The following is a 14,462-nucleotide window of genomic DNA, read 5'->3' as shown; positions in this document are numbered from 1 at the left end:
ATGTCTGACCAACTTGTGGAGCTAGTAGCCCTAGATTCTAGCCACACACAATGCAGTGATGAGAACTCAAATAGTTGTGACAGGTCGGAATCCTGATTAGATGGATTCAAACATGGAGTTCCGGGAAAGATGAGCACGGATTTGGGAGGCGAAAATGTGTGACAGTTTTTGATGGCTGCCAAACAGGCATTGGTCTTCCCAGTGTTCGATTGGAAAGTTTTCTAGCTGATCCAGGAAATGATATCGGACAAGCAAGCTGAAAATACGAGGTGGTCATGGAGTTGACGCTGGTGATAAAGCTGAGTGTCATCAGCGTATATGGAAACTTATCCCATGCCAACAAATGATATTGCTGCGAGGAAAAGGCGGGAGGCAAAATGGAATCTTGGGGTACTCCAGAGACGACCATTTTAGGGTGGGAAGAAAAGCCATGGCTTCGGGACAAATAGGAGTGGGACCAAACAAGGAGCTGTGGATGAAGGTGGATTGATCAGCCATGTCGGAGCAGGTAGAGCCACAGCAGTTTCAACACAGAACAAGGCCATTTGGCCCATTGTTTGTGTTTTGTTATAGCAGTGGAAATCTAACCCCGCTGCTCTGCCCTGCCCTTGGAGGGGTAGCTTGCCATGGTCGCACTCACAGGAACTTGTTGATCAACTCGGGTTGCCTTGGTGCTGCAGTGGGACAGAAGCCAGACTGATGGGGTTTAAGCAGAGAATTTAGTGAGTGGTGAATATGGAGCTGGAAATAAAATGTTTTGGAAAGGAAATTAAAGAATAATGAGCATTGTGTGTATGTGCAGGATTTCTGAAACTTCAATGTGAATTACCAGATCCAAATGTCTATTTTACAAATGCAGTCTTCATACCTTCATATTTAAGGGCTTTGGTAATATCCTGTATTTAATCACTCCTTAGGCAAAGTAGTATTAACTGGTAAATAATTCCAAATGTTTTCTTGAAAAATCAGGCCAGAAGCTCTTTTTTTTCCCCCCGAACCTTTCAGCCCTCTGGGCCAAAGCCTTTGTCTTATTTTATATCTCTTTCTCTGCAGCCGTTTAGTTTTGTGCAACTGTGCACTGCCTTGCTCTGTGAGGTGGCCTTGAAGGCATGGCATGTTTTTTTAAAAAAAAAGGACATTTCATCTGGTATTTCTAACTGAGACACAGCCATGGTATTGTTAGAGGTAATTCTGCAGAATATTGCAGTTATAGTGTAAGATCTCTCTATCCTTACGGATCAACTCTAAAACCTGGGTTCACATTCGGCTTAAAGTGAGGGTTTCTTTTGGGTTTGAGACAGACCGGAGTGGTTGTGCTTTCATTCCACTGTTCCCATGCAGGCAGACGCATTACTGCCAGGCCTTGGCTGGTGCCACTGTGCAACTGGCTGAAGGTCTCCCTAGAGCAGCTAGGCTTATATTTCTTTCTGTCGGGAATCGCCAAAACTTTGCTTGTTGGCTCCTCCAGACAGCCTGGCTGAGACTGTCCATTATTGATGGGACTTGCCCGAACTTGGTGGTGTGCAAGGTTTATCAGCAGAATACATTAGGACATGCAATGGATTCAAGAGACAATAAAATGTTCATACAAATAACCCAACAGTCAATAAAGGAGAGGGTTTTTTTATGACTGGTGGATTCATTTAACCTATAAATTTGATGAATATTTTCCTGCAAAAAAAAATGTTTTAATGGAGAGAAAGAAATTGACTACATTCTGTTCCGCTTTCATCAGACCCGAGGTATCTACGCTCCTTTAATTCTGCCCTCTTGAGCATCTCTGATTATAATCGCTCAACCATTGGTGGCCGTGCCTTCAGCTGCCTGGGCCCCAAGTTCTGGAACTCCCTCCCTAAACCCCTCCGCCTCTCTACCTCTCCTCCTTCAAGACGCTCCTTAAAACCGACATCATTTTGGTCACCTGCGCTAATTTCTCCCTATGCAGCTCGATGTCAAATGTTTTGTCTCTCAATACTCCTGTGAAGCGCCTTGAGGTGTCACTACATTAAAGGTGCTGTATAAATACAAGTTGTTACTTCTGTAGTACTCTGCTTCTTAAATTTATTTTGCATGTGGAGCAATCCCTTGGATTTTGGATCTTCTAATTTCACTTCAGTTTTCTTCAATCATGTCCTGAACTGAACTATCTTCAAGAAGCAGAATCTCTGATCTGTTGAGCTACATATGAATTTCAAAGAAAATAGTGTGCTGATGGAATGTCCTTCGTAATGGAACAGTGAACTCAGTATAAGATCACACTTTTCCATTCAATATCAGGCCTTAACAGCACATGGTCCCATGGTTTTAAAATCTGTTTACACTTCAGAGGGAGCTTTGCTGTGCATCTGACTCGCCCATCCCTGATTTGGAATGCTTGATATTGCATTGGGATCCCAAAATAAAAACATATTCTGTTGCCAATATTGACCCCTCTCTCAAATTCACATATAAAAAGAACCCATACAGAAAACAGTCTGGGCCTGTGTGAACCAGGTAGAATGTTTGAGTGAGGGAGGATTACCTGTGGTGTCAGAGGAGCATATGTAATGTACTTTTCTCACTTTGCCAAAAGGAGTTGTTTTTTTTTGAAGTCCTTTATCTGAGAGAAAATATTTTAATTTGTGGTTGTTGTAAAGCAATGTCATGGAGATGTGCCAAGAAAAAGCGCCTCATCCCTACGGTTTCCAGCCAGAGGAGAGAGACATCATATAGAGACCAGCACAGCTGATGTTTTTCGGTCGGTCTCTAGCCAGTAAGAAGGAATCAGCATCCTTGTGACTTTGCAATGGCAGTTCTAGCAAGCCACCGTTCATTACCAGGCAGTGCATGGTGCCAGGCAGTGCAGAAAGTTTAAGACTATTCTGATCATCTCTCGTAATGGCGTCTGTCTGCAAATGGACCTTTGTGGGATTCTTTCATCAAATAGATTTTCTTCCTGCTTGGAAAATGTGATGTGACCAGCCTAATTGAGGTTGCCTTATAAAAGGCACAAATAGGAATCCCTCAAAGTATGTCCCCACAAACTGGCGGTCCCTTTAATCACAGCACTAATAACCGGTTCTATAATGCTGTTGCTTGTTCAATTCCTATACCATCTCTCTATTATTCCAGCTTCTTTAGTAGGTTGGGCATGACAGTTTATGCCAGGAGTGTCTGCCAATGGTGGATTGAAGAAAGTCAGGGCTGCACAAGAGGCCAGAATTGGAAGAGTGCTGAGATCTCGGAAGGTTGCAGGGCTGAAGAATGTTATAGAGAGGAACGAGGCCTTGGAGTGATTTGAAAACATGGATGGCAATGTAGGTCAGCGAACACTGGCTGATGGGTGAACGGGGCTTGGTGGGAGTTAAGATGCAGGCAGCAGAGTTTTGGATGAGCTCAAGCTTACATAGGCGAGAAGGTGGTCAGCCAGCCAGGAGTGCGTTGGAATAGTCGAGTCTAGAGGTAACAAAGGCACGGATGTGGGTTTCAACAGCAGTTGAGCTGAGGCAGGGCAGAGTCGGGAAATATTATGGAATTGGAAGTAAGCAGTCCTGGTGATGGAGAGGACATGGGGTTGGACAATCAGCCAAGAGTCAAATGGGACACCAAGGTTACAAACCATATAGTTTAGCTTTATACAAATGAGCGGAGATGTCTGTATTGGAGGCTGCGTGTGACCTGTGGACCGTAAGTTGGACGCTCTCGGCCTATGCAAACAGTATTATTTTTGACAGGGCTGGTTTCCCACCCCTAGTTTAAGTACTTTACTATATTGTGGTGCATTCATCTAAATGTCTGAACAAGAACTGTTGAGTTAAGGTAAGCCAGTTTGAGTGACACAAAGATGTATAAAAGGAATGGGTTGGATTTAGAACGTGCAGTTTCTCGAGATCGGATAGGTGATACAGAAATGCACAGTTTATATGGCAGCAGTTTAGGAAGGAGCCAAAAATGAAATGGGATTAGTGCGAGATGATCAAGTTTCAACACACCAAACTTCAAAGCTGTTGATGTGAGGGTTGTGTTCAGGTTAATTACAAAATGTGCACATGGATGGCCATTTTATTTCTAACTGCACTATTGAGCATTAGCTACAATACGGATTGTTTGCACCAAATGTTTTTGTGCTAAAGTCTCCACATCACATATAAAGGTTCTGTCCGTTTGACTCAGTGGTAGGCTTCTCCTCTGACTCAGAAGGTTCTGGGTTCAAGTCTTACTTCAAGGACTTGAGCACAAAATCTGGATTGACCTTCCCAGTGCAGTACTGAGGGAATGCTGCACTGTCTGAGGTGCCGTCCTTCGAATAAGACATTAAACCAAGCCCCCCGTCTTCCCACACAAGATTAATGTGCAAAGTTAAAGCACATGGGATTGGGGGTAGTGTGCTGACGTGGATTGAGAACTGGTTGGCAGACAGGGAAGCAAAGAGTCGGAGTAAATGGGGACTTTTCAGAATGGCAGGCAGTGACTAGTGGGGTACCGCAAGGTTCTGTGCTGGGGCCCCAGCCGTTTACATTGTACATTAATGATTTAGACGAGGGGATTAAATGTAATATCTCCAAATTTGCGGATGACACTAAGTTGGGTGGCAGTGTGAGCTGCGAGGCGAATACTATGAGGCTGCAGAGTGACTTGGATAGGTTAGGTGAGTGGGCAAATGCATGGCAGATGAAGTATAATGTGGATAAATGTGAGGTTATCTACTTTGGTGGTAAAAACAGAGACAGACTATTATTTGAATGGTGACAGATTAGGAAAAGGGGAGGTGCAACGAGACCTGGGTGTCATGGTACATCAGTCATTGAAGGTTGGCATGCAGGTACAGCAGGCGGTTAAGAAAGCAAATGGCATGTTGGCCTTCATAGCGAGGGGATTTGAGTACAGGTGTTAGTACAGTTGTACAGGGCCTTGGTGAGGCCACACCTGGAGTATTGTGTACAGTTTTGGTCTCATAACTTGAGGAAGGACATTCTTGCTGTTGAGGGAGTGCAGCGAAGGTTCACCAGACTGATTCCCGGGATGGCAGGACTGACATATCAAAAAAGACTGGATCAACTGGGCTTGTCTTCACTGGAGTTCAGAAGAATGAGAGGGGATCTCATAGAAATGTTTAAAATACTGATGGGTTTAGACAGGTTAGATGCAGGAAGAATGTTCCCAATGTTGGGGAAGTCCAGAACCAGGGGTCACAGTCGAAGGATAAGGGGTAAGCCATTTAGGACTGAGATGAGGAGAAACTTCTTCACCCAGAGAGTGGTGAACCTGTGGAATTCTCTACCACAGAAAGTTGTTGAGGCCAATTCATTAAATATATTCAAAAAGGAGTTAGATGTAGTCCTTACTACTAGGGGGATCAAGGGGTAAGGCGAGAAAGCAGGAATGGGATACTGAAGTTGCATGTTCAGCCATGAACTCATTGAATGGCGGTGCAGGCTAGAAGGGCCGAATGGCCTACTCCACATATTTTCTATGTTTCTATGTTTCCCCCTCGGATGGCAGTAAAATATCCCTTTGCACTGTTTAATTAAGAGCAGGGGAGTTCGACCAGTGTCCTGGTCAATATTTAACCCTCAACCAACATCACTTTAAAAAAATAAAAGCATCTGGTCATTTATCTCATTGCTCTTTGTAGGACCTTGCTGTGTGTAAATTGGCTGCTGCATTTCCTACCAGTGACTACACTTACCTGGTTGAAAAGCACTTTGAGACGACCCAAGGTCATGAAAGGTGCTCTAAATGCAAAATTCTTTTGTTTCCAGTATAAGTGGCTTGTTAGACCACTTCAGAGAGCAGTAGAACACACACACAGGCCAGACTGGGTAAGGATGGCAGTTTTCATTACCCAAAGGGCATCGGTGAGCCAGTTGGTTTTGGTTGCAACAATCTGACGGCTTCATGTCTGTTTTTATTGAACTGAATTCAATTGATGCCATGGTGAGATTTAAATGCTCATTCTCTGTAATTCTAGTCCAGTAACACAACATACTGACATTGATGGAAATGTCAGTTGATTTGTATATACGCAGATTAATAAACACTGATCAATCGTATTTGCTGAACACTGGTATAAGTTGCTGCTCTAGGTTAGAAAATCAGACAGTAAGCGAATGATGTTTGTGCTGCTTTGCAGTAACCTTTACACATGCTTTCTCTCCCTCCCCCCACACTAATAAGTTTGCACCTTTTTTGGTGGATGCAGTAACTTTGCTTTCACGTTTTATTTAATTGCAATTTAGCAATCATTCCTAGTTGCTAATTCACCACCTTGGGTGTGATTGGCAGTCTCTGTTGCAAAAACTGTTTTTGAGGGGAGTAAGTGGCCTTTCAGCTCTGGGAGCTGGGGTTGAATTGAGCCCAAACCCATGGGATGAGAGTCGCCTCTATCCATTGGATGTCAAAGTCCTGTGACAAATGAGTTTAGGTAATCTAGAAACTAGTGAATATGAACCCCAAAATACCCTTAATTTGGCACTAGTTATATTGGCAGGCTTGCTGAGGATGGCTGATGCAGAAAACGCTCAAATGTCACTGGGTGTGGTAAGGAGTGCTCCAGCAGAGAGGACTTGGCCTTGCCCCTGATGACGACATGCTTGATGCTGATTCTGAGTGATTGACGTGTTCTGTTCCTGGATATGAATAAAAATGTTTTGGGAGCAAATGGCTTAAAGAAGGAGTAAGTGACATGGTTTACCCTGATGAACTCTAACGCTCTATGTTTACACTGCCATCCACTCACCTTTAGTGTATGTTGTGATATTAAGCCCCTCATAAATCACCCAACACCAGAGCTGCATTCGCTGTATTCAGCATTATGAACTGCTAGGATACGGGTCAGTTTCTAAATATAGAATCCAAACCATCTGCTCTTTAATTGACTTCAGGAAGAGGTAAAAGTACCGCAATCTGTTCAGAGTTGAAGGAAATGGGGGAAGGAGGGGAGTGGACAAGATCCACAGATGTGTTGTGACCAATGCATTAATGTAACTTTGAGCAGTGGAGCAAATGCGAGAGTGCTGGCCAATGCTTTGCTTATTGGTGCACTGCAGTCCAAAATTTCACTTGTATTGCAGATTTGCCACCAATGGGTGTTAACACAGTCAGCAATAAACAAGAAAGTGTTGCTGCCACTGGAAACAACAGGCACCAGCAAAAGGAATGTTTTCAATTGGAGCATGTGGCAATTAATCTTAAAATGGTTTGATGAAGGAGGAAGCGGCCATATTCATTTGGATGCTGGCTGGCGGAGTAGCTGAAGAATCCAGACTGCATCATACCGGCAGGCACAGAGCAGTTAAATAGTCACGAGCGCTGATTATTAATGTGGAGCAGTTTCTGCGTCACTGGGATTGGAAGCTGGTAACACAGAGCTGCATCAGAAATCAATTCTCCAATACAGTGTGTTGCCTTCTATAACACAAAAAATAATTGGGCTATTTAGCAAATGCTTACTGCAGATTTTCTTGGTAAATGAAGTTTTATCGCAGTACAGTACTAAATGTTACCAGCAATACCGTATTGCAAATAAAAGGTTCTTTGACAAAAACATCTTGTACTGCTTTGGCTCGGGTGCCTTGCATTTACTAATAAATATGCTGTATACTGTTTAAGTACAACCCTGTAACTTATGGAAGTTAGGGTTTCACAACTTCAATGTTCCAGAATCAAGTTTTTACAGGAATATCTTTTCTTTTCAATTTTCTGCCCTCCATTCCTCAAGCCTTTGCTCCATATGGGGAACTTACTGATGCTTAATAAGAACACAAGAACATAAGAATTAGAAACAGGAGTAGGCCATCTAGCCCCTCGAGCCTGCTCCGCCATTCAACAAGATCATGGCTGATCTGGCCGTGGACTCATCTCCACTTACCCGCCTGCTCCCCGTAACCCTTAATTCCTTTATTGGTTAAAAATCTATCTGTGATTTGAATACATTCAATGAGCTAGCCTCAACTGCTTCCTTGGGCAGAGAATTCCACAGATTCACAACCCTCTGAGAGAAGAAATCCCTTCTCAACTCGGTTTTAAATTGGCTCCCCCGTATTTTGAGGCTGTGCCCCCTAGTTCTAGTCTCCCCGACCAGTGGAAACAACCTCTCTGCCTCGATCTTGTCTATCCCTTTCATTATTTTAAATGTTTCTATAAGATAACCCCTCATCCTTCTGAACTCCCAACGAGTAAAGACCCAGTCTGCCCAATCTCTCATCATAAGGTAACCCTCTCATCTCCGGAATCAGCCTAGTGAATCATCTCTGTAGCCCCTCCAAAGCTAGTATATCCTTCCTTAAGTAAGGTGACCAATACTGCACGCAGTACTCCAGGTGCGGCCTCACTAATACCCTGTACAGTTGCAGCAGGACCTCCCTGCTTTTGTACTCCATCCCTCTCGCAATGAAGGCCAACATTCCATTCTCCTTCCTGATTACCTGCAAACTAACTTTTTGGGATTCATGCACAAGGACCCCCAGGTCCCTCTGCACCACAGCATGTTGTAATTTCTCCCCATTCAAATAATATTCCCTTTTACTGTTTTTTTTCAAGGTGGATGACCTCACATTTTCCGACATTGTATTCCATCTGCTAAACCTTAGCCCATTCGCGCAACCTATCTCAATCTCTTTGCAGCCTCTCTGTGTCCTCTACACAACTCGCTTTCCCACTAATCTTTGTGTCATCTGCAAATTTTGTTACACTACACTCTGTCCCCTCTTCCAGGTCACCTATGTATATTGTAAACAGTTGTGGTCCCAGCTCCGATCCCTGTGGCACACCACTAACCACCGATTTCCAATCCGAAAAGGACCCATTTATCCCGACTCTCTGCTTTCTGTTAGCCAGCCAATTCTCGATCCATGCTAATACATTTCCTCTGACTCCGCGTACCTTTATCTTCTGCAGTAACCTTTTGTGTGGCACCTTATCGAAATCTAAATACACCACATTCATCGGTACACCTCTATCCACCATGCTCGTTATATCCTCAAAGAATTCCAGTAAATTAGTTAAACATAATTTCCCCTTCATGAATCCATGTTGCGTCTGCTTGATTGCACTCTTCCTATCTCGATGTCCTGCTATTTCTCCCTTAATGATAGCTTCAAGCATTTTCCCCATTACAGATGTTAAACTAACCGGCCTATAGTTGTCTGCCCCCTTTTTTAAACAGAGGCGTTACATTAGCTGCTTTCCAATCCGCTGGTACCTCCCCAGAGTCCAGAGAATTTTGGTAGATTATAACGAATGCATCTGCTATAACTTCCGCCATCTCTTTTAATACCCTGGAATGCATTTCATCAGGACCAGGGGACTTGTCTACCTTGAGTCCCATTAGCCTATGCAGCACTACCCCTCCTTGTGATAGTGATTATCTCAAGATCCTCCCTTCCCACATTCCCATGACCAGCAATTTTTGGCATGGTTTTTGTGTCTTCCACTGTGAAGACCGAAGCAAAATAATTGTTTACGGTCTCAGCCATTTCCACATTTCCCATTATTAAATTCCCCTTCTCATCTTCTAAGGGACCAACATTTACTTTAGTCACTCTTTTCTGTTTTATATATTGGTAAAAGCTTTTACTATCTGTTTTTATGTTTTGCGCAAGTTTACTTTCGTAATCTATCTTTCCTTTCTTTATTGCTTTCTTAGTCATTCTTTGCTGTCATTTAAAATTTTCCCAATCTTCGAGTTTTCCACTAACCTTGGCCACCTTATACGCATTGGTTTTTAATTTGATACTCTCCCTTATTTCCTTGGTTATCCACGGCTGGTTATCTCTTTTACCGCCCTTCTTTTTCACTGGAATATATTTTTGTTGAGCACTATGAAAGAGCTCCTTAAAAGTCCTCCACTGTTCCTCAATTGTGCCACCGTCCAGTCTACTTTAGCCAACTCTACCCTCATCCCACTGTAGTCCCCTTTGTTTAAGCATAGTACGCTCGTTTGAGACACTACTTCAAGGGTACTTACTGATCATCTGCTTCAACAGTGAGTGATGGCAGGCCATTTGACCAGTGGCACATTAGAGCCAGATTCTGCGCTCGCCTAACATCAATATAGGAGCTTCCATTAGTAGTTGCTGGTTAATAACCAGGAATAGGAATCTTGATCTTTTCTGCCCCTTCCCTCTCTAACTCGACACGACAAGCGAGCCCAGGTGGGCAGAGGAAACGCTTCAAGAACACCCTCACAGCCTCCTTGATAAAGTGAAACCTGGGAATCCCTGGCCCAAGACCGCCCAAAGTGGAGGAAGAGCATCGGAAGGGCGCTGAGCACCTAGAGTCTCATTGTGGAGACCATACAGAAACTATTGAGCGTAGACAGCGGAAGGAGTGCGCAGTAACCCAGGCTCCCCACCCACCCTTTGCTTCAACCACTGTCTGCCCCACCTGTAACGGGGACTGTAGGTCCCGCATTGGACTCTTCAGTCACCTGAGAACTCTGAGTGGAAACAAGTCATCCTCGACTCCGAGGGACTGCCTTTGATGATGATGTAGTATCTACAGCAAAATACACATACGACAAATCTATGACAGCATTGAAAGTTGTACATTTATTTAATTATATATCGTTAAAGAATTTTGTCCCCTTCTATTTGTGTCTGTCACACGCAATGGTTGCGAGTGAAAATGGTAGCTGTCAACTTGTTCTGAGGCTTTGGTAAGTAACTCTGTTGCTAAGAGGGAAAGGTTACTGTGGAGACTTGAACTCCAGTTGCCCCCTTGTGATACCAGGATACCTGGTCCTTTAAAACTGTCATTTTACCATTCTGTACTGCATTCCTATTATCTGTCAGAAAGGGTACAGATCGAGAAGTAACCAGATTAAAATAAGTAGAAAGTGAATGGAAGGGAATGTGATGGGTGTAAGGCCGGATTTTCTGGAGCCAGAGACAGTGGTGATGCATCAGGAGGAAGTTCATTTTTTGAGCGTGCCAGGCCAAGTGAGAAAACAAAATAATTCTTACATTGTGCAGTCTTCACGAAAGTCCCTCATGATTTCAGATTTTGCTAATGCAGCCATATTTCAGACTTGATGTATTTCTACTACTGCATGGTCCTATTCAGTAGCTTGACACACAAAAGCATATTATCTAGAGGGAAACTATAATTTCAAATATCGGGGCATGTTAAAAATAGGGAAGTCAGGTGGAATTGCTTCATCCAAAGAGTAATTGAGTTGTCGTGAAAGTTACCAGTTAAGGCCCTTGAAATGGCAGGCATAAGTTGGCTCAGGTGACAATGGGCATGCTTATGGAGAGAGCTGGCAATATATAACCAGGTTTGTTTCAGTGTATTGGTCCCAATGACCTTTTTCATTTTTCTAAATATTCTTGTGTTAACTTGATGTGATTGCCAAAATTCCTGCTTACTCCATTAACAATTCTCAGCTTGGGCATTTAATTATGGAAAGGTTAACATGTTACCAACAATCTGATCTCAAAGATATACTGGAGAATGGCAGAATCCCAATTTGGATGTGCACTCTACATATTGCAAACAGTTACTGAGAAAATAATACCTTCTTGCTCCTCTGTTATGATCTGCTTATAGACAGACCACATCTGTGAGTAAAGAACATGTAGTTCCTTTACAGGAGAAAAACACATTGTTTGTTGAGAATGCACTTTTTAGCCATTCCTTTATTGTCAGTTGAAAATTCAGTGAGAATTCTGTCAACCATTTTTGAGGCTTCTGTATTTTTTTTAGAAACCACTTGGAAGGTTGAGTGTTTTGAGGTAATTTTTATTGATTGAAAACTGTACAGGTTGGCACACTCACTAATGGTGCACTAAAGGGTAAATGGAATAAAGTGCAACGCAACCTATTATTTTATGTTAAGTTTAAGAACCAGAAAATTTAACCTGAAGTGCTTTTAAGATGGGAAAGTAAAGACAGACACTGACCAACAATGCAAAAAGTAGCGTTGGGGGTGGGGAGCTGAGGGTCTGCGACTGGGCAAAGGCTGGCAGGTGGTAACAGTGGGGGTTGAAGCTTGATGTTTAAAAGGAAGCCAAGGGTATTTTGTGCCCCCTCCCCCTGGGCTGTCTACCCCACTGGCTGCCCCCTCCCCCTGGGCTGTCTACCCCACTAGGCTGCCCCCTCCCCCTGGGCTGTCTACCCCACTGGCTGCCCCCTCCCCCTGGGCTGTCTACCCCACTGGCTGCCCCCTTCCCCTGAGCTGTCTACCCCACTGGCTGCCCCCTCCCCCTAGGCTGTCTACCCCACTGGCTGCCCCCTCCCCCTAGGCTGTCTACCCCACTAGGCTGCCCCCTCCCCCTGGGCTGTCTACCACACTGGCTGCCCCCTCCCCCTGGGCTGTCTACCCCACTGGCTGCCCCCTCCCCCTGGGCTGTCTACCCCACTGGCTGCCCCCTCCCCCTGGGCTGTCTACCCCACTAGGCTGCCCCCTCCCCTTGGTCTGTCTACCCCACTGGCTGCCCCCTCCCCCTGGTCTGTCTACCCCACTGGCTGCCCCCTCCCCCTGGGCTGTCTACCCCACTAGGCTGCGACACCCTACCTTTTAGTCAATGAAGTACTTTTGAAGTGTAGTCACTCTTGTACTGTATGAAGTGCTGCAGCCAATTTGCAGACAGCAAGGTCCCACAAACAGCAAAATGATGATGACCAGATAATCTGCTTCTAGTGACAGTGCCCTGAGAGGACAGACAAGGCCTCGAAAGACAGCACCTCCTACAATGCTGCACTCCCTTAGTACTGCACTGGGAGTGCCCGACTACATTTTGTGCTCAAGTCTCTGGAGTTGGACTTGAACCCACAACCTTCTGACACATGTGAGTGAGAGTGCTACTCACTGAAATAAGGCGGACACCTATACTCTTGGTTACAGGTCTAACACTGTTGGTGGTAGCGGTTGGAGCAATTTGAGATGTGAATTAGCAGTATTGCACAAAACCCCACTCTCCTCATCATTGCCCTTCACTGCCTTTCCCACATGCCCTTTCTTCATTTGTGATTCGTAACTGAGTGTTCAATAGAAGGCACCATAGACCATTGCTAACAGTTGCTGGAGCCAGTTCTACTGCCCTCGAGGTTAGGTATCTGTGCAACTCCTGCGGTATGGTCCGATGCTTGCGGTTTGAAGAACGAAGATGACCGTGGCTGTTGGATGATCTAACTTTATCCATATTTGGATGTTGGGTACAGCAATATTTTACTGGTTTTGAGGAATTGAAACATTGTTACTTTCCTGAAACAAAAACGTTTGCTTATTAAAGTTTGAATGTTATGAGTAATTGAATTTTGAATTTAGTAGGAGAATAAATTAGTCTGGAGTGTAAAACAAGTCTGAACTGATAGGTAGACAAACGAATCTGTCTGCCTGTGTCTTGCTCAGAGTTGCATTTACCTTTTTTTTTGTTGAAAAATGGCCAATTACAGATTTGGGGAGGGAATTTCAAACATTTGGTGAGAGTGCTGCTTACTATTTTCAACTGTCCTGTGCAAGTAATACAAATGAGTTGTCTGCATTTCTATAGCAACCTCCGGATGTCCCAAAGTGCTTTGCAGCCAATTAAGTACTTTTGAAATCAAAAGGTTTCCTAATAACTTCCGAAGGTTGATGCCCCTCTAACTCTGGGTGTGATCGAAGATACTATCTGAGACACTGACCGCACGGAGCTCAATCACCATTTTTGCCCACCTGGTTATTTGTTGTAGGCCCTACGTAAATGCAAGTTGTTCGTCCCTACACTAGAATTCATTGTGTCAGTATCCTTGTATAAGACACTCTAATACAGTGAGACCTGGTTACATTTATACAAATCTATCCGTGTCTGAAACATAGAAAATACTGAAGGCAGTTGGTAAAGAGAAAAACTGAGCAGAAGTGGAACTTTCAGATGTGTGCATAATGTAAGGGCGAGATAGTGTTATTGACAAGGTGCAAGTTGGCATTCTTGGTGATTGCGTTACGGGGTTTGAAGCTCAAGTGTGGAATTCTTTTAGTAATGTTTTTAAAGCGCCTAGCTGGAAAAATCTTTACACTTCTGCAACAAATGTGTGGATTTGCTGCCACTTTTATTTTTGTTTCCGGTACCCTCCACAGCTCCCTGAATTGGCCAGTCGAATCAAAATGTGTGTATTGGGTATTCTACCTTTTAATTCTCTGACAACTGATGCGGCCAATGACTAACTTGAGCCACACTGACCTGAAAGGCCCATGTTTGATTCCTACTCTGTGTTGATGGGCCTGATTTCGTGAGGTTGGCAGTACAGATGCTACAGTTGATCTCAGCCACTTCATAAGAGCCTAACTCTTAGTCTCAGCTCATACCATGAAGAATAATCACTGGGATGAGGTATCTGAGGGCAGTTGGTGGCTAAGGAATTGGATTGCAGCCTTCAGGAGAGTACAATAGAAAACTTGAGGGTGGGACAGAGAGAGACACATCATCATCCTTGGTGTGTGTATTAGTTTTAAAAAAAACATTTCTCTTAGTTGAACTGTTGATTTACCTCAGATT

General features: G+C 44.0%; 1 protein-coding gene across 12 annotated transcripts in view; it reads left to right on the top strand.

Annotated features, from left to right (window-relative positions):
* The window catches only part of LOC139230104 (RNA binding protein fox-1 homolog 1-like), a 342,858-nt gene that overhangs the window by 182,264 nt on the left and 146,132 nt on the right, over positions 1–14,462 (top strand). The gene's annotated exons all lie outside the window — the stretch shown is intronic.

The sequence above is a fragment of the Pristiophorus japonicus genome, chromosome 19 (genome assembly GCF_044704955.1).
Source record: "Pristiophorus japonicus isolate sPriJap1 chromosome 19, sPriJap1.hap1, whole genome shotgun sequence".
In the NCBI taxonomy this organism is placed as follows: domain Eukaryota; kingdom Metazoa; phylum Chordata; class Chondrichthyes; family Pristiophoridae; genus Pristiophorus; species Pristiophorus japonicus.
Note: the sequence above shows the minus strand (reverse complement) of the source record. Positions and strands in the feature narration are given on the sequence as shown.